The following is a 20,761-nucleotide window of genomic DNA, read 5'->3' on the forward strand; positions in this document are numbered from 1 at the left end:
CAAATGCCTTCATTGTTATCATGTTAATTGTTCCTGCCCCCATCTAAGTATGTGTCTATCATTTTACTTTTTATCCAATCCCAGGGGTTCCCCCCTCCCAACCCACTTTGCTTTCTCCCGCCTTTCTAGTCTATCACCAATGGATTTTATGTAACCCACCTTCATCCCTCCTTTGATTGCAATGTATAAATATAGATGTAACCCACCATCCTCAATTCGAATTATCTCAATTTGTTGAGGTTCTGCTTCCCGGTAACTGTCGACAGATTGGCTCAAATAAACTCACAAAAATTCTTTACAGATTTGAATGTTTGTTTGTTTTTACGTTAACATTACGTGGCAGAAATTCCTGGCTGGCTCCCTGTTTTCATTCAGGTCTTGTCTCTGAAACCATCTTCTCAAAGAGGCTGTCCTAGGCCACTCAATCTAAGGCATTTTCCTAGGCGCATGGTCGGCAAACTGCAGCTCTCGAGCCACATGCGGCTCTTTGGCCCTTTGAGTGTGGCTCTTCCACAAAATACCACGGCCTGGGCGAGTCTGTTTTGAAGAAGTGGCATTAGAAGAAGTTTAAGTTTAAAAAATTTGGCTCTCAAAAGAAATTTGAATCGTTGTACTGTTGATATTTGGCTCTGTTGACTAATGAGTTTGCCGACCACTGTCCTAGGCCACTCAATCTAAGGTATTTTATACTCCCACCGCACTCCCCACTCTCCAGCTACTCCCTCTCACCTTGTTTTATTTTCCCTGTGTTGTTTCTCACTATCCAAATGTACCATGATCATTTATTATTGACTTGTTTGTCGGCTGTTCTCCACCCTCCCCCATGTAAGTTCCTTCCAGAAAGATTTAGTGAGTTTTGTTCACAGCTCTACCAGGGCCTCGAGTAGAGCCTGACGCCGAGAAGTGCTCAGCAAGAATTTATTGGCCAAGTTGAACTACAGCCCCCCACCCCCAACACTTTTCAACAAACAAGTCCCATTCATGGGGGGAATATTTACAATTCACCGCCGACTTCTAAACCAGGAGAGTTCTGAATCACGTGGCACTCACTTAACTCCTGCTACAGGTAAGACTCGTGAGTACTGAGTCAGAATATTACCAAAAAGAAGGCAAAACAAGAAGTTCGGTCTGTCTACTTCAACACCAATCAAGGGAATGTTGCAGAAGACCAAGAAGACCAAGGACGCTTCTGAGGAAGTTGGAGGGACACTGTTCAATAACGCCAGCGGACTCAGGGAACAGCCTTCCACATCTGAGTGAAGGAACACGCATGGGGCCCTCCCTTATATCTCCCTCCCTGTGCTCTTTGTCGCACAAGCATGGATCATGCTTCCGGTCCTTTTCTCGGGCCTTGCAAGAAGGCCCCCAGGTGTTGGGGGTCTCCAGGCCATATCTGGTGGTCTGGCCTGGCGTCAGAGTTAGGAGCCCTCCCTCTGGGCAGTGTACTGTCCACATTCCAATGGCCTCTGTAACCGGTTCTGCAAGACCAGTATCTGGGAAAGAGGTAGTGACTTAATCATAGGTCATCAGGAATGTACACCGAGCTTACTGGCCTGGACTCAAATCACCAGCCCCAAATATCAGGGCTACATTGGAATCAGCCCTTTTAACCTCCTCAGGAAAGTGCATTAAACTCACAGTTGTGTGGCTGGACAAAGACAGGGGCAATGGGCACTTAAAAGGAAACAGGTGGGCGGCAAGTGGGACTGGGCAGCAAAGCCAAGGGGGACCAAGAAGGCCTTTGCTGGAATGGGCAGGCAGTGGCTGCTTGGTGAGGTAATTTGTGCCTGGCTAGCCCTGCCCACAGAGATGTCTGTCCGAGGGAGGTGTTGACAGATCTGTGATGCCCCATGGTGTTCTGCAAACTGCTGCTGCTGCTTAATGAGCCAGCCAGCCATTGAGTGCCTCCCACACACTGGCAGCGTTGGCAAACGGAGCAGCTGAAGGAACATACTGGAAAGCGGAGCTGAATCTTGACCAAAGACCTCCATATCCTGTCCACTCCACATATCTCTTTGACCTTAACTCCTAACGCTCTCCCTTTGTTCACTTTGCTGCACCTACACTGGCCTCCTAGCCTTTCCTCCAACTCACCAAGTCCATGCCTTCCTTGGGGGCCTGATTTTGTTCACCATTTTAGCCCAATGCCTACCACAGTGCCTGCCTCACAATTGGAACTCAGAAACAAGTTGTTGAATGAATGCATGATGGATGGATGGATGGATGGATGGATGGATGGATGGTTTCTAAGTGGCCAGATGCATGTGAAATAATAGAAAACATGTATTGGTCTCTGTTGCTGGTTTCTGACACACACAGAGGTCCTAAAACTTATGTAATTTCTTAAGTGATAAGAGCAGTAGGCGCATCTTTTGTTCTAATATTTTTTTCTTTGACCCCAGCTGCTGACACAGAGCTCCTAAATTCCTTGGACTGTCTGGGGTGATAGGAGTGTCTTTTGTTCTAATCAGGTGACTCTTGATGGGCTCCAGGATGGGGGCTGGTCACCAGAAAGACCTAGCCATGATTAGAAGCTTGAAACTTCCAGCCCTATCTCCCATCCTCCAGGAAGAGGAGAGGGACTGGAGATTGAGCTACTAATCGATTATGCCTAGGGGAGGAAGCTTCCATAAAAGCCCCCAAAGTACAAGGCTCAAAGAAAGAGCTTCCAGGGTAGTGAGCACATCCATATATGGGGGGAGGGGAGATGTGTTTGTGGAGCACCCCAGTTCCACAGGGACAGAAGCTCCTGTGCTCAGGACCCTTCCAGACCTCACCTTATGTATCTCTTCATCCGGCTGTTCATCTCTATCCTTTATAATGTTCCTTATTATATAACAAACGGGTAAATGTGTTACCCTGAGTCCTGTGAGCTGTTCTGACAAATTATCAAACCTGAGGAAGGGATTGTGGGAACCCCATTTTATAGCCAGTTAGTCAGAAGCAACAGCAACAACCTAGAACTTGCGATTGGCATCTGAAGTGGGGACAGTCTTATGGAACCAAGCCCTTAACTTGTGGGATTTGACCCTAACTCCAAGTAGATATTGTCAGAACTGAAGTGAATTGTAGGACACTGGCTGGTACCGGAGAACTGGTTAGTGTGGGAATAAACCCATACATCTGCTGTCAGAAGTGCTGTGAGCGTGGCATTAGGGTGAGAGTAAAGGAAAACAGTGTTTTTCCTGGGCAAGGCAAAACACCAGACAAAGTAATTTAGGGCTCACATGTATGCGATAGTAACAATTGTTCAATATGACATTAAACCAAAGGATTTGGGTGGAAATCCTCATTAGGTAGCAACTAAAAGTCAAAGTCAGCCATCCCTTTTGAAGTAGCTGTGAGACTGAATATTATCTTCCGAAGCAGCCAACTGTTGTAGCAGAGGAAGGAGAGGGAGGGCCCCTGAGCCCAAATCAAGTGCATCAAAGACTGTAGTGTCCCTTCCCTAGATCCCAGATGCTCACACAACATGGCCCGAGAGATTAGGGCTGACCTTTCTGTGGTTCCCCGATGCCACTATCTAGTTATCTGGCCCAACCTGCTGCCTGGCCTTCAGGAGGCTGAGCCACAGCCTGACTTCCAAGGGGCCCTGTCCCTTTTGCATTAAAGCTACTGCCAGTACTTCAGGAAATGTCCCACCAGCCACAGGACATGGGAGTGCGCTTGGTATCCAGAACCAGCACCCATCAGAACCAGCACCCATCCATCAGCAGCCTCCAACTGTTTTGGTGCCATAACAAAAGATGTAAAACTTGCAATGTGTTTCCAGTGACAGAATGAGTCTTCTGGCTGCTTGGTCTCCCCCTCCCACTAGAGAGAAAGTGAGGATCGGAGGATAGGTTCCAAAGAGAGTGGTCAGCCACATAAGAGACTCTCAAGCTCTTTGAATACAGAGATCTCAAAAGGGGTTTGCCAACTCTCTTCAATGTCTGAACTTTCCACATGGAACGAAGAGCACACTTAAATTCCCCGTGATTCTGGAGAGCACAGCAAGAACCACGTGGTGGTCCCACAGAGTCAGCTTTTGAATCAGTGAAAGGAAGAAATGTCCATCAACTGGAACTTTCTAAAAATGAAATGGGCCACCTCGTCAGGTAGTGAGTCTTCAGTCCCTGGAGGAGTTGAAGACTGCCCTGGGAATGGGTCATAGAGTCCATTCTACCATACATGTAAGGAAGAACATTTCCTGGGCCCGATGTTCCTGAGATAGGTCTGGATGCTGGGAGTGAAGGAGAGGGATAATCTAATATGACACGAAAATGAAAAGCCATCAGTAGCTCAACATGTAGGTTTTGAGCACTTATACCCTCCAAGCACTGTATTAACTGCTTTGTATGCATGATACCATTTAATCCTCACAACAATCTTGAGCATTGAATCCTATAATTATCATTAGAGACAGACTGAGAGACATTAAGTAACTTGCTCAAGGTTGCACAGCTAGGAAGTGCATAGCTGGGACTCAAATCCTAAGAGTCAAACTATGACCCATTCTGCTCTAGTAGCTTCCTCACCACTGCCTTCTCTCTCTCTACCTCCTGACTCCCTCCTATCGGAGCATAAAGACTATTAGAGCATAAAGAAGAGATTTCTCCCAAGAAAGTTCATAAGAATGGGCCCCAACACAGAATAGCAACTCTAATAACACAAAATGCCTAAATCGGGGAAATGACTACATTTGAGTACCACTTGCAAATCACCCCCAGAGAGAGGCTTCCCACAAAGTGATAACCAGTTTGAAAACACCCACATCCTCTGGCTTCGCACCCTCCTCCCCAAAGGTTCTTCTGGCCCGGCTCAGGCAAAAATCCCTTTGCCTTCATTTGCATTGTTCTTGGGAGAAGGAAAGTAAGCAAGCTGTGAAGTCATTCCCCTGAGAAGAGTCAGACTCACACCTTCAACTCGACCAGCCGACCAGCCCAGCGTGACTTCGTGGGAATTTGGCTTACAGGTCCAAAACGAGTCAGACTATTTAGTCAACTTTCCCCCCAGGGAATGTAGATGCTTGATCCTTTGCAAGAAAATGACTGTGCCTCACCCAGTGACAGAAAACTGGGAAGGGCGCTGGGTTTTTTTTGTTTTTGTTTTTTTTTTAAGGTATAGTTGACATAAAATATTATATTAGTTTCAGGTATAAAACATAATGATTTGATATTTGTATATATTGCAAAATGATCACCACAACTCATCTATAATAATAAAAGCGTACTATGCTAATTAGACCAGACATCCAAACAACCTTCTGTACATCATTCCGGACATTCTTCCTGATAAAGCTGTGGCGGCAGGGGCCAAGGCAGTTAGGGGCGATCAAGCAGGCATGCAAGTGGTTAGGGGCGATTAGGCAGGCAGGCAGGCAGAGGGGTTAGGGATGATCAGTCAGTCAGGCAGGCAGGCGAGCGGTTAGGAGCCAGTAGTCCCAAATTGTGAGAGGGATGTCCAACTGCTGGTTTAGGCCCGATCCTGCAGGGATCACCCCTAACCGCTCGCCTGCCTGCCTGATCGCCCCTAACCACTCTGCCTGCCTGCCCGCCCAAGGGTTTCTGGATTGGGAGAGGGTGCAAGCTGGGCTGAGGGGACCCCCTCCCCATGCATGAATTTCATGCACTGGGCCTCTAGTCACTATAAAAGTCTAGTTAACCTCCATCACCATGTATAGTTACAAATTTTTTTCTTGTGATGAGAACTTTGAAGATCTACTTTCTTAGCTACTTTCAAACATACAATAGGGTATTGTTAACTATAGTCCCCAAGCTGAATATGATGTCCCTAGGACTTGTTTATTTGATAACTGGAAGTTTGTACCTTTTGACCACCTTCAACCATTTTGCCCCTCCCCATCCCTGCCTCTGGCAACCATCAATCCTTTCTACAAGCTGTTCCATGAGTTTGAGTGGCTTTCCCCCCCCACATAAAAGTGAGATCACGCAGTATTTGTCTTTCTCTGACTTATTTCACTTAGCATAATGCCCTCAAGGTCCATCCACATCATTGTAAATGGCAATATTTCTATTTTATGGGTGAATGATATTCATTGTATATATGTACCACATTTTAAAAACCATTCATTCGTCAATAGACAGCTTGCTTCCATGTCTTGGCCTATCGTAAATAAGGCTGCAATGAACCTGGGGGTGCACGTATCTTTTCGAGTTAGTGTTTTCATTTCCTTTGGATACATACCCAGAAGGGGAATTACTGGAGTGTATGGTCATGCTATTTTTAATTTTTGAGGAACTTCCATACTGGCTGTATCAATTTATATTCCTGATGTGTGTGTGTGTGTGTGTTTTATAATATGTTTTTATTGATTTCAGAGAGAGGAAGGGAGAGGGAGAGAGATAGAAACACCAATTATGAGAATCCTTGATCAGCTGCCTCCTGCACTCCCCACACTGAGGGGGATGGAGCCCACAACACGGGAATGTAGCCCAGCTGCATTCCTGGTGTTTTAATGTGCTTCCACCCCATTTGACCCCAAGCTCTGGGTGGCAGTCAGGAGGACCTCTGGGCCGCCATCATTTGTCAAATCAATTTCATCCCAAGATTCAAGGAGACCCTGGAACTATGAAATGTTGCCTCCCAACTGCACCCAGAGAACCTCAGAGGACTGACATGGGGCTAGGCCATTTCCTCACGCATTTCTGTATGGCCTGCAAAGGAGTTCATCATACGGATCTGAGGCTCGTAAACTCCCAGAGGCCCAATATGACTCAGAGATCACACCGTATCATTTTTTTCTCCCTGTGTCTTCCCTTTAACCACCTCCCGAGGTGCCGACCTGTCTGTGGGTCCTGGTTCTAGTCTACAGGGCTCCTGCTCAATCCCAGGTCATCATTCTCCACCAGGGCCCTGGGGTGGCCTGAATAGTCATGACTTTTGTTTAGCAGGCGGATGATAATCGTTTTCTTCTTGATGAAAGATGGAGACCACGCAGAATGTGTGTGGCTCTTCCCACGGACCCCAGGCTGCTGTGGCCCCGAGATGCCAGGGAGGAGAGAGAATGACTTTCAGCGTGAGGGCTGTCCGTCGTTAGAACAACAAGGCCAGCAGCAGTGCTGCCCTGCCCTTATCGGAGCGGGAGGCCTAGCTGGATTCTATTAATTGCTGAATGCTGTTGGGTTTGGCAGATACAGGAAGCAGTTTACATGGCTACACAGTGCCCTGGCTCACAGTCTCTCTGAAATGGTATTGTTGTAGCGGGATAATTGTGATTAGGGACAGTTCCCCGAGGAAGACCAGGCCTTTGATGATTGAGTCATTTCCTCCCCACTCCGCTTCAGTGCGATAGTGCGGCTCACCCCACAGACACACACCCTTTGCTGGCCAGAGAGTCCTGTGCCCCAGAGTGAAGTTCCCAAGCAGGGGCAGCCCCCCCGCACCCCCCCCACACACACACTCTCCCTGTCAGAGCTGGGACCCTGGGAGAAATGGGAGCAGTGGAGACCACCCCGCCCCCCATCCTTTTGTAGGTAATGGTGACAGGCAACCTTGCTGATGATCCCAGTTGTAAGCGTGTCTCCAATTCCTGCAACCGCATGTGCTTTGGAACTGGGGGGACCAGGGTGCATGTTTACGGGCTTGCGTGACTTTGGGAAGTCCCCTCTGTGGGCCTCAGTTTCCACATTTGTAAAGTAGTGGTAAGAGAATCTACCCCCAATGACTGTCGTGAGGATTAAATGTGATGACTTGGATGTTTAATAAATGTTTAGTGTTTGCTGAGTAGTAGCTGTTATTATTATTATTGTGGTTGTTTCTGTTGTTGAGGATGCTGCCTCCTCTCCCCCGACCCGCAGCAGCAGCGGTGTACTGAGGGCCGGGTGACACTGCCCTCACTTGGCGAAGGCAGCCCCCTCAGCGGGGAAGGCTGGAGAGGCTGAGCCTGGCTGGATGTGGAGGCCTGGAGCGGGTAGATGAGTCTCCACTTCCTCCTGGGTCCAGAGCTCCCCAGGACACAGAGCCCATTTCCCTCACCCTGCCCTGGGCCCGCCACTCTGCCAAGGATTTTTAACAGCCTCTCACACACTGCCCTGAATCATGCTTATCTCAGCCTCCGTGCACATGGGCGGGAACAGCACTGGCCCTAACAGGGGACTCCGCCCTATTACTGGAACCCATGAGTGGGCCCTGCAACTGCCTTCAGATGTGAGTGGGGGTGGGAGAGGTGTGCTGGGGGCGGCCCAGCCTTGCACAGGGGAACAAAAGCTGAGAGCTGACAGCATGGGTGGGTTTTAGGGTCAGACGCCTTGGGTTCCCATGCACCACTTACTAATTGTGTGCTCTCAGGAAAGTCACTTTTCCTCTCAGAGCCTCAGTTTGTTCATCTGGTAAATGGGGATAAAAATATCTCTCTTAGAGTGCTGTGGTCAGGATGAAATTAGATCTGTATGCAAAACACTTCGTATCATCCCTAACACGAAGAACATGCTTAATACACGGTAGCCAAAGGAAGTAAGCCAGATAGGCCAAGGAGAGCACCAAGCGCCACCGACAGGCTCTAGGCTCCAAAAGGGGCAGAAATGCTCCCACTGCCCCAGCAATGCTTCCGGGACCTAGTGTGCTTCAGGGACTGCTGGCCGGACAGTGTCCCCACACATTGGCAAGATCCAGCAAGTTCTTAAGGGCAGACACCATGTTTGTTTGTTTCCCACTATCTATTCAGTACCAGTGTGTTTGTTCCCTGTGGCTGCTGTAACAAATGACCACAAATTTGATGGCCTAAAACAATGCCACCTTGTTATCTTACCATTCTGGAGGTCAGCAGCCCGAACTGGGTCTCCTGGGGCCAACGTGAAGGTGTTAGAGGGCTGTATTCCTTCTGGAGGCTCCTCGAGGGAATCTAGAGGCGACCCACATCCCTTAGCTGGAGGCCCCTTCCTCCGTCCTCAAAGCCAGCATCGTAGCATCTTCCAACTTGACTCTGAGTCTCACTTGTAAAGACCTTGTGAGTACATTGGGCCCACCTGGATAATCCAGGATGCTCTCCCCATCTGCTTAGCAACCTTAAATCACCTATAAACTGGTGATATAAACTGGTGGATTTAACTTAATCCGCCCTTGCTATCTAACATAACAAACCCATAGGTTCTGGGGATTGGAATATAGGCATTTTGAGGGAGCCATTGCTTTGTCTACCACACCTGGTCTGAAGCAAAGTGGATAGAAGTCCAATAATAACACTAATTAGGCACCTGTTTTGGATTGAACTTCCTGTTAAGGAAGTCCAGAGGATCTTGCAATCTACCCCAGGATACAAAATACTCATTTGTGAGAACAGTCATGAGCACCTTACAAGTGATTACAACCTGGGGAGTGGTAATGGGGTATAAAGTCCGTAGGAGATGAAGAGCCTCTGGTCAATGCTCAATAAATCGTAATATTTATTTAGCAAATATTTTGAACACGAATTAGGTGCTAAGTGCCAGGGAGGCAATGCTATTCCTGTCCTCCAGGAACCTGAAGGCTCAGGAGAACCTGTTGAAAGAGGTAAGAATGGAGCGGGGGTTGGATATAGGAGAAGGCCAAGGCCCTGGGGAGAGGAGGGTGGTTTTGAGAGGGAGTTCCCATAGTGGTCACAAGCACAGAATCTGCAGCCAGGGCGGCCTGGGTCCCAAGCCTGGCCCTTCCATGTACTAGCTGTGTGACCTTTGGAAAGTTTTAACTCTTCTGTGTCTCAATTGTCTCATTTTAAAATGGGAATAATAATAGTACCTATGTCATAGGGTCATTGGGAGAATTATATGACTAAATATATTTAAAGTGCTTAGAGCAGTATCTGGCACATTGCAAGTGTTAACTAATATTATTGTCCACTTCGCCCTAACTAGTTTGGCTCAGTGGATAGAGCATCAGCCTGTGGACTGAAGGGTCCCTGGGTTTGATTCTGGTCAGGGGCACATGCCTGGGTTGCGGGCTTGATCCCCAGTAGGGGACATGCAGGAGGCAGCCAATCAATGATTCTCTCTCATCATTGATGTTTCAATATCTCTCTTTCCCTCTCCCTTCCTCTCTGAAATCAATAAAGATATATTAAAACAAATATACAAAATATATATATACCGTATTATTGTCCACTTCTTACCTTTCTCTCAGCCTTAAAATAGCAAGCAAGGAATGAGATATATTCCAGCAGATATTAGACAGTTAAGACAACCTATGGTCTCTGGTATGAATGTTCACTTAGGGGTGGAATTCTCAGTTTTCAAAAAATTTTCAAAATATATTTTTATTGTTTTCAGAGAGGCAGAGCAAGGGAAAAAGAGACAGAAACATCAATGATGAGAAAGAATCATTGATCAGTTGTTTCCCGCATGCTCCCTACTGGGGATTGAGCCTGTAACCCAGGCATGTATCCTTGACTGGAATTGAATCCGGGACCTTTCAGTCTGCAGGCCTATGCTCTATCCACTGATCCAAACCAGCCGGGGCTTAGTTTTCAAATTCTCTCAAGCTGGAAGGAAAAGGGAGGTTTTTTTTGGGGTGCTTAATTTATATATATATATATGTATGTATGTATATATATATATATATATATATATATATGGCCCAATGCATGAAATTCATGCAAGAGTAGGCCTTCCTTCCCCCAGCTGCCGGCACCAGCTTCCCTCTGGCACCCAGGACCCAGGTTTCCCTCGCAGCCCCAGCTTCATTTGGAAGGTCATCTGGAAGGACGTCCAGAAGGACAGCCAGTCTAATTAGCATATTACACTTTTATTATTATAGATATTTTTATTTATTTCAGAGAGGAAGGGAGAGGGAGAGAGAGAGATAGAAACATCAGTGATGAGAGAGAATCATTGATTGGCTGCCTCCCGCACACCCCTACTGGGGATTGAGCCCAACACCTGGGCATGTGCCCTTGACCAGAATCGAACCCAGGACCCTTCCGTCCACTGAGCCAAACCAGCTAGGGTGGAAAAGGTAGTTTTTACTGATGGCTGATAGGTGATCATTTGTCTTCAAGTGGATTTGCGCATGACCCCCAATAAAAACAGACCGGGGCACCCAGTTTGATCTGAGCAGCTTGGACTTGGCCTGAGGTGACCCAACCTTGGCATTGCTCTTCATCAGCCCCTGACCGCTGGCTCCAGATACTGGAGAGTGGGGAGCCAGCAAGCCAGCAGTCCCAGGTCCAGGCTGGAATAGGTATGGGGGCCCAGAGTCACTGAAGAAAGGTCCCCTTTGGCCACTGGAATCTTCTATCAAATAGATCTAAACATATTTTGGTGACTGGGCATCCTAAGTGCCCACTCTTCCTAAAACTCAGGGCTAATGGTTGATTAGTGAGCAAACATCTCCATTATCATGGAGGGCTAAAACTAGATTTGTTTAAAGCGTCTTCTCTTTGGAGGTGCAGTGATTGCTCTTCGATCCGACAGGAAGTCCTATTGCTCGACAGGAGCCAGTGTTATCAAGAGAAAACACATCAGCTCCTGTCCTCTCGGGAAGGGAACTGTGAGTAATCAACAAGGCTCCTCTCCAGCTGGCCGCGGGGCCTTTGTGCAGAGCATACAGGTCAGGGAGAGTCTGAGCAAGCAGTGCTCTAAGGGGAGGTGCAACGCCAGTTCTTTTCTTCCATATTCTCCTCTCCGGAGGACAGGCATTCCCCAGGGAAGGAGGCTAACCTGGGTAAATTGTTCTGAAGCCATCAGACAAATCTGATTACACCACTCTCCTATGTGAAACCCAACATGGGCACCCTCGTTGCCTTCAGGATCAAGTCCAATTCCTCAGTGTGGGGTATGAGGCCCTTCAGCAGCTGGCCTTGCCCCATCCTGCTTTGTCTGTCATCACTCCCACCCAGCACCCTTCTTCCCAGGTCTTTCAGTGCCTGGGAGGTACACTCAGCAGGCCAGGAGCACCATCTCTGCACATCATTATGAGTTGGGTATAAGGCATTGTCCGTGAGCCCAGCCAGTGTGGCTCAGTGGTTGGGCGTCAACTATGAACCAGGAGGTCATGGTTCGAGTCCAGGTCAGGGCATATGCCTGGGTTGCAGGCTCGATCCCCAGTAGGGAGCATGCAGGAGGCAGCCAATCAATGATACTCTCTGACCATTGATGTTTCTATTTCTCTCTTCCTCTCTCTTCTTCTCTGAAAAAAATAAATAAATAAAAAAGACATTGCCCAGGAGCCCAGGAGCCCAGATATACAGACAGGAGAGGGAAATCCTATAAAATTAATGAAATGAATGAGACAGCCCTGAATGTGACAAACTTCCCCAGACCAGTCCCACATTCAAGCAGCTGATCTCATGTGGCTTTCTGTGTTCTTGTCCTCTATAAGCTTCTTGAGGACAGGAGAAATTTCCAGGACCCGAGAGTCTCTCACCAGAAGATAATATTGAGGCAATATTGACCGTGGGTATTTAGTAAGTGTCAGCACTCATAGGCCTCATTTACTGAGCACATACCACGTGCCAAGCTGTGCTATGTGCATTATCTTATTAATCCTCACAAGGACTCTAAGAGGTAGGCATTATTATCCCCCCTTTACAGATGAGAATGTCAAGGCTCACCGAGGTGGCCATTTGCCCAGGGTTACACAGCAGGAAGTGGTGGAACAACCTCAAATCCAGGTTTTTCTGAGCCCAGATCCACCCAGAAGTCAAAGGCATACAGCTCCCTATGTGTGGACGTGCGGGCATGTGCACAGAGGGTCCCGGCCGCAGAGCTGCTCCAGGGCCGGGGGTGAGGGGAGGGTCCAGCAAAGGCAGGACAGACGTGATCAGGATAGGGCCTCTTTTGTTTGGCTTCACTTCAAACAAAGAGAACAGCAGGGAAACTGAAGCCCCCCACTTCCCTTCCCTGAAGACCAAAGCAAGGCTAAAAATAGGAGTCAGGAAGCATTTGATCCCGATGTGTCAAATGAACATAAACATCCTGCCTGCTTTGCCATCAGGGAGTGCCTGAGAACAGCTGCGACAGGGGCCAGTCAGGAGGTCAGCCCGCTGGCAGTGCCCAGCAGACCCCTCAGGCTGGCATGGGCGTGGGTCTGCCGGCACATCTCCAGGATTTTTAGAACATTGGACATCAGCGCCTACAGGGTGCTTAGAGATTATTGTGGCCAAAAAAAAAAAAATGCACCTTGCAGACCTCCAACTACAGGAGGCCCCAGCGGCTAGCTCTGACATCCATCCCTCGCTGCATTTACTCCCAGGCCACACTTCCCACGGCTGCTTCCAGATGACAGTGCACAGCAAAGATGCGAAGGCAGGCCTGGGGGACAGCGGGCTCCTCCGACAGCCGTCTTTCGCTCAAGGCCTCCCAGATGGCCTTGCTGATCTTTCCTTAGACTTGGGGCAGCCTAAGATGCTTCCACTGAACCTTCCTCCCCTTTCTTCTTGGCTCCGAGTCAGACTTGCATCGTGGTCTGGGGGCTCCCCCAGCCCTTCTCAGCTTCTTCCTCACTTTCGCTCTCAGACATTTCTCCTCATAACATCTTTGCACGATCAGGCCCCTCTTGGCATCTGCTTCTTGGAGGACCTGGACTGACTCAGAGGTTATCTACTCATTGCCTCATCTTAGAGTGTTATGGTTGAGAAAACCCAAAACTCGGGGAGGCAAAGGGACTTTTCTGAGCTCACACAGTAAACGCATGTGGAGGAGGAAATGGTTCCCCCAGCTTTCAGGCTATATCCCCTTCCTTTACATCAGATGTGTTTGGAATTGGAGGGGAGAGAAGTGATGAGACTTGTATGAGTTTCTTCAACATAAGTTCCCTCACTCGAAGTTCCCTCTAGCTCCAGAGCACAGAGGGAAAGACAGTATCTATCTTATTCACGTATTTGTCCCAGACACTGCAGTCTCCAAATCTGGGCCCTGAACCACACTGCCTGCCCGACAGAATCAATGTGAGAGCGCCATTCAAACGAGAGGGGTCATTACTGCTTTGGCATTTGGGGCAGGGAGAGTGGATGAATGCCCACCAGCAAACATGTGTGCAGAGAGCAGACTGGAAGAGAACTAGAAGGGGTGGGGATCTTCCCAAGCAGAGAAAGGGGAGCATCGGCCTTTGCCCAGGGCCCTCTCCCTGTTGCTGACCTGTCAGGAGGCTCCCTATTAATTTCTTCTGCACCTGGTCAGGAGCTGGGCTGCCTCATGGCTTCCATCAGGCTAATTGCCACCGTCTTTCCAGTGACACTGAGCTCAGCTCCTGATAAGGCGCTTCCTTAATCGTCTCCCATTTCCCTGCTGACACCGGAAAATAGGCCCCACTTGGCAGTATATTACTGCCCTGAGTGAGGCAGAGCTGTCACACCCAGCCTCCCAGCCTGAACCATTAGTGGACCTAGGATCAATAGTGTTCAGGCAACCCTTGTTCCCCTGAAAGCATTCATTTGGCACGTTTGCTGTTTGCCAGGCAGTTCCTTTCTCTAACGTCCCGTGGTCCATGGCCCTGGCGCCTGAGTCTCTCCTCCTCCTCCTCCTCCTCCTCCTCCTCCAGAGTCTGCAAGTTCCAGACAGCATCAGCTTGCTCTCTTCGGAAGGAAAGAATGATAAGACTGCACCAGGTTGTAATTAACGACAATTTTTGTTACAATCCTTTGGTTGCAAGCAACAGAAATCAAACTGTGGTGAATGTAGGCAAAGGAGGACCTAGCAGGAAGTCATTGCAGAACTTAGCAGTAGTAAGGCTAGACAAGCACCAGCCAAGATGCTTTAGATTCAAATTCAAGGGAGAAAAATGTCAGTTTGGTCTAGTTTGAGTCACTTGCTTACCCTTTGACCCAAGGAGGGTGGCGCAACTCGATGGTCTGGGTCTAACAAAGGTGAGTGATGTTATCAGAAGAGGAGAGGATGGATGTGGGTTGAGGCAAAAATACAGGAAGTTCACTAGGCAGACAGACATCTGGGGATGTGGGCCCAAAGGTGGTGCTAATAATGATCCAGGGTATAATCCAGACCCCTGTTAGCCTTTGCATCTCTCTATCAGGCCCGTGAAAAGTGCCTGGCACTGGATACGTGTTCAGTAAGTGGTAGTGCTTGAATTGTTGTTTTTGTAGCATAATCTAAACTCTAGGCAAAGTTTAAGCACCTTAGAGAATGCTGGAGGCATGACCTAATTAATATCTTGACGTATATGAAGAATCCGGCTGAGTGTTCCGACCAGCTCTTTTTAAAAGATTGTTGCTAAGTCTAATGGTAATGGGACCAACCTGAGACTTGGGAAGACTTGGGTGAACTGTAAAGGAAGAACTTGCAGCCTCTGGAAAGGGCTGTAAAAGAGCATGAGGGGCCCTGCTTCTCAATAGATGTTGTTAATCAGAACAGAATTTTATCCACATGGGATACCTTAGATGCCTCCCAGCACCATCACACAGAGTTTGTATTGTAATTGCTTATCTGCTTGCCTAGATCACCTTCTAGATGGCCAGCTCCTTGAAGATGGAGGGCGGGGACTCGGATCTGTTCATTGCTGTATCCTTCGGACTCAGCATGGGGTATTAGCACACAGTATGTGCTCTGAAAATAGTTGTTGAATGAATGAATGAATGAACAAATGACAGGGGGCTGACGACTTTTAAAGGTCACTGGTTGGCTAATTGCAAAAGGTTACAGCCACTATACTATACACTGAATGGCCAGATTATTATGATCTCTGAACACGTAATAATCTGGCCACTCAGTGTATAGTATATACATATAGAACCAGAAAAAAGTCTCCTGGAGCCACTTTTGGGGCTGTGGAACTCATCTCATAAGGTGTTTGTATCGGAAGCCCTGTAATGCTTGCTGAATGTAGGGGAAAGAGGGGATGGAAGAGCTAACAGGGGAATTCATGATTCAGAGATGAGGCCTGGAGGAGAGGAAATGGAAGGCAGAGAGCAGGGGTGTTGACAGGAAATTTCTGTGGGGATTCAGGGATAGGTCCATTGCCAGGAACTTCATTTAGTTCTGACCTAGAAACTGCTGACCAACGGTCTCCTCCTGACTCAACTTCCCATAGGTTGGAGGCAGGGAGGCTGACCCGAGGCTATACTTTCTCTCCAAATAGAAAATGTCCAATAGCAATACAGGACATGTCAAAGGCAATTCTCGACTGAAGGCCACATGCAAGTTGAGGGAACAAATGCTACAGGAGTTCAGAGGCATAGGAGACCACAGTAACCAGAAGTGGTCAGACATGGCTTCATGGGCAAGAAGAAGGGTTCAGGTTGGTGTCATATGATGGGAAAGATTTGGATACATGGAGACAAAGGAGCACAGTGCAGGGGACAGAGTCTCAACAAAGCACACAAGTATAAAAGTACAGGGTGTGCTTCTGAGGCAGAGATCCTGGCAAACAGGAAAATGACTAGTCAGAGAAAAGGTGAGACAGGGATGCTGAAATTCAGCCAAGGAGGGCTGTTAATTTCAAGCTAACTTATTATTTTGGAGTCATAGTATTTATAAGTATTACCCAGATATGAACGAATGAACACTTGAGTGAATGAACAAACGAATGAATGAGTGTTAACAGGAAGGAAGGAGATGGCTCTTCTGCTGTTTGATCGGCCCTGTCCAACCCAGGAATGACTGAAGGCCTTTAACAGCCTCCCAGGTGAGTGGTGCACCTGGATGCCTGAGGGCTGGGAGGCTGCCCCTGACCTGCCATCCAGAACTCTGGCAGAGGAGGTGGCCAGACTAAGACAAACTGTGCTGGAGCTTCTGGGGCAATGCCTACAAGTGGAATGAAGGTCCCCAAAGATCTTCTCTCTCCTGTCAGCCAACCGAGGGGGTCAGCCAAGTAGGTTAACCTGGTAAGTGAAGTAAAATAGGCTGTTTCTCTTGGGGTGGAATTTTAAGGACACTGGGAAGGCTCCTTGCCTTCAAACTGCTCACCCCATCCCTTAACTCAGTTGGAGAAGGCCTGAAATTCCATACTCAAAGTCCCATTTAAAGCTGTTGCTATCAGTCCATTACACCTTCCTGCAAATGAAGGATCTGAAAGCCGGCTTTGATAGGGAGGCTGGAGAGGGGAAGGAAGATGTAACCTGAAGACTAGAGGTGGAAGGTCACCAGGGAAACAGGTGGCAAGTGCTGGCGGGAGCGCGGAGAGGAGGAATCCTGACCACCTTCCCCAAGGGCAGTCTTTGCAGAGTTCGAGCAACGAATCCCGACACCAGGTAGACTGTCCAGTTACTCACAGAAACAATTCGTGCACTCAGTCGGATGACGGCATCAGCCAGATGATTTAAATGACTACATCAGGCAGCCTCTAACACATAGGGGAGCTGGTCTAATCTTAACATTAGCAGGTTGCAGTGCCTGGTGACAGCTGCCTGCTACACAGCGTGAGCGATGCTGTTCTCAAGATCCTGAGGAGGCCCGGGGAGTGCAGGAGGATGGAAGTGTTCATTCTTAATATAAAACCCCCTGGGAACCACAGGCTGTTTAAAGGATCAGCGTGTGGGCCATTTTTCTTCGGAGGAACTTGCCTTACAGTCTCATGCTACATATTTCCTGGTCATAACAGTTTGGAGAAAAATATTGCTAAATGGCTGCATAAACAATTTTAATTGGCCTGAGCTCCCAAAATGTGCTATTTTTGTTCTGCTGCCAAGCTTGCTTTTTTTTTTTTTTAACTAGCTAATTATGCCCAGCATTTAACTTTAGGCAAAAAAACAGGAAACAGGGCATTCATTACTCGAGTGACAACTTTTCAACAAGCCCACATTTCAACATCCATTGTGTAATTTCCTCTCCCCAGCTTACAGTTAGTTGTTCCATCGGGCCTTGGGAAACAAACAGCTCCTTCAGCGAGGGCTGGGAGGGCCTTTGTTCAGTGTAAATGCTTTTCCTATCTCCAACTCAGGCAGGAGGGCTCCCATGAGTCACCCATGTCCAGGAGGTGGGTCTCCCACTCTGTCTGGGCTCCTCGCAGAAATCCCTGCACTGTGGTTTCTGCTGGAACTGAGTTTGCTGCCACATCGGGCTCTCCCATCAGGAGCTGAGCTGTGTCTGTTGTTGATGCATCATCCCAAGGCTCCTGGGGGGCGGGGGAGGGGGTTCAGGCCACTCTCCGAAAGACCCTTTCTTATCCCCGGAGGAATCAGTAAAGACACGACTTTCGCAATTTGCCTTTGCAGCTCCTCCCCGCGAGATGTGAAGATGTTTCTCTAACCCCTTGGACATGAGCTGATCTTGTGACTTGCCTTGGCCAATAGAAGATGATAGATGTGATGATACGCTAGTCCAAGCCTAGGCCGCAAGAGTCCTTACTTGGTTTGTTCTTCCTCTTATTCCTCTGCCCTTCACCATGGGAACGAGTCTGGCTAGCTTGAATGGAGGTTGAGACATGGGGAGCAAAGCCAGGTCAAGGCTCTAGATATGTGAGAGAGGTCGGCCCAGCCAAGTGCAGCCAAGCCTCCTGAGCCAACCTACTGTTGAGGGTAGGTGCATGACGGATCTTTACGAAGCCCAGTGAAATCACCCAGCTGACCCACAAACTCATCAACAGAAGGTTGATTGCTGTGTGTCACTGAAATTTTGTGGTTTGTTTTGCACATGATTGTGGTGATAGATAGTACATGCCATGGGGCTATGTCTAATGGATGGATTACTAGCTGGTAAGTCAGGAAATGCTGGATATCCTCAGGCACAACTTGGCCTTAGCACAGCAAAATGCCAAGCTGCCACCTAAGGAAGGTATCTGTTCACTGAGGCACGTGAAAACCGTGCTACGGGAGTATGTGAGAAGATGTCAGGATGGCACACCATTTCCTTCCAACAGCAGCCTTGCACCGCTGGACCACTCTGGGATGGCGTGATGCCAAAACTCTCTACTGTATAAAGTTTAAAGGGACTGAGAGAAGTTGAGTTGCATTTCTGATCATAAGTTATATGTCAGATTGTTCATGTGCTAGTTGTACTCGCTGACTTGGATTTCTGTCCCTTGCAACCCAGAGTCCAGGTTCCACAGATTGGAGCATTTGAAAGGCTACAATGCCTTCGTGGTCCTTCCGCAATGACACGTGGCTGAGAGAGTAAACTACAGCCTCTGAAACACATTCAAAGGGCCACTGGGCTGTCCCCTATGTCAGGCTCCTCATCTGACAGGAGGGCCTCCACCCAGCGCTGGCACAGGCCTCCACCAAAGGAGGCAGTGCTTCTCTGAAATGACCCTCCTTTGCCAGCACCTGTCCCTTCCCTCAAGCCCCCAACCTCCAGTCTCTTCGGATAGATACGGCATTCTGTGGGGCGCGGCTACAGTGTTTGGACAGGTTCAATCAAGCCTTGGACTGACGAGAGGGCACTGTCCTCTCGCGGCCACGTGCAAGTCCCAGCTTGGAGGGCAGAGCCCTCCCCGCACAATGATAGTCAACAGCTGTAGTTGTAAGCTTGAACCTATGGTCCGAACACGTGGCCCCACGTGCCTGAGTGATATAGGCTGCAAGTAAACAAAGCTTGACCAGGTGCATGTAGTTGAGTGGGATCAAAGCCCACGAAAAGGTTGTAAACATCTTGACCACGCCCTTCCTTTGCCTCGTAGCATCTGCTATAAAATAAAGACACAGCTTGTGGGCATTGGCGCTGTCTCTCCATGGGGGCAGCTTCCCACTCAGACCCAGCTTTCCTTCTCTTGTCTGTCTTTTCTAAGCCTTTCAGCCGCCCTCTCTCAGGGTCACTGAACCTGGCGGAGCTGGCGCGGCACATAAGGCGCCCCGGGGCTGAGTATGCCATGGCCGTGCCAGCCCGCCACAGCATTCCATGTCCCACTGTGTACACACCAGCTAAACGATGCTCCATACTCTTGGCTTTTTTTCTTATTCCTTTACATACTTCTGTTTCAGTTATATATTGCCATGTAACAAACTACCCCGAATGTAATGACATAAAATAACCACCAGTTTTTCTCTCTTCATGTATTCTGCAGGTCAGGAACTTACAGAAGGCATGGGGAGATGGCTTGGCATTGCTCCCACATATCTCTGGGCCTTCAAATGGGAAGACTTGAGTGGCAAGGGTTGGAGTCCTCTGGAAGCTTCTTGGGTCACATATGGCTGGTGCCTGTGCAAGGTTGGGCTCAGCTCTGACTGTCAGCATCAACATGTGGCCTGTCCACAGTATGATGGCTTCATAGCAATCAGACTTTTAATGTGGTGGCTCCTAATGGGATGAAAGTTGCATGGCCTGCCCTAGCCGGTTTGGCTCAGTGGATAGAGCGTCCGCCTGTGGACTCAGGGGTCCCAGGTTCGATTCCGGTCAGGGGCATGTGCCTTGGTTGCGGGCACATCCCCAGTGGGGGGTGTGCAGGAGGCAGGTGATTGATGTTTCTCTCTCATCCATGTTTCTAACTCTCTCTCTCCCTCTCTGTAAAAAATCAATAAAATATATATTAAAAAAAAGAAAGTCACACGGCCTTTTATGATTTACCATTGGAACACATGTTTACCTTCACATCTCTCATCTTTCATTCTCTATTGATTACAACAGTCACAATCCTGCCCAGGTTCAAGAAGTGGGGACATAAACCTCATTTCTTGATGGGACAATTGTCAAAGAATTTGTGGCCATATTTTAAGACAGCCATACCTTAAATTTATCTATCCATTATCCCTGTTACTAATATTCTTTACTTTGTATAATAATTTTTTGGTTACAAGGAACAAAAGGTAATTGATGCTAACTTAGAAAAAAAAAAAGGACATGGATAATCCTATATAATAAAGATGTAATATGCAAATGGTCATTACGCCATGAAGCGTAACGACCAACCGGATCACGGATCAGCAGGAGGGTGGGGCATCGAGCTACAAGTGGGTGGCAGAGAG

General features: G+C 48.3%; 1 long non-coding RNA gene across 1 annotated transcript; it reads left to right on the forward strand.

Annotated features, from left to right (window-relative positions):
- Window positions 1–16,421: 16,421 nt before the first annotated feature.
- On the forward strand, window positions 16,422–20,296 carry LOC129151268 (uncharacterized). The gene is made up of 3 exons (XR_008558000.1): window positions 16,422–16,747; window positions 18,077–18,212; window positions 19,864–20,296. It is a non-coding gene; the product is annotated as an uncharacterized LOC129151268 (long non-coding RNA).
- The last annotated feature ends 465 nt before the right edge of the window (window positions 20,297–20,761 follow it).

Source organism: Eptesicus fuscus, chromosome 13 (genome assembly GCF_027574615.1).
Source record: "Eptesicus fuscus isolate TK198812 chromosome 13, DD_ASM_mEF_20220401, whole genome shotgun sequence".
In the NCBI taxonomy this organism is placed as follows: domain Eukaryota; kingdom Metazoa; phylum Chordata; class Mammalia; order Chiroptera; family Vespertilionidae; genus Eptesicus; species Eptesicus fuscus.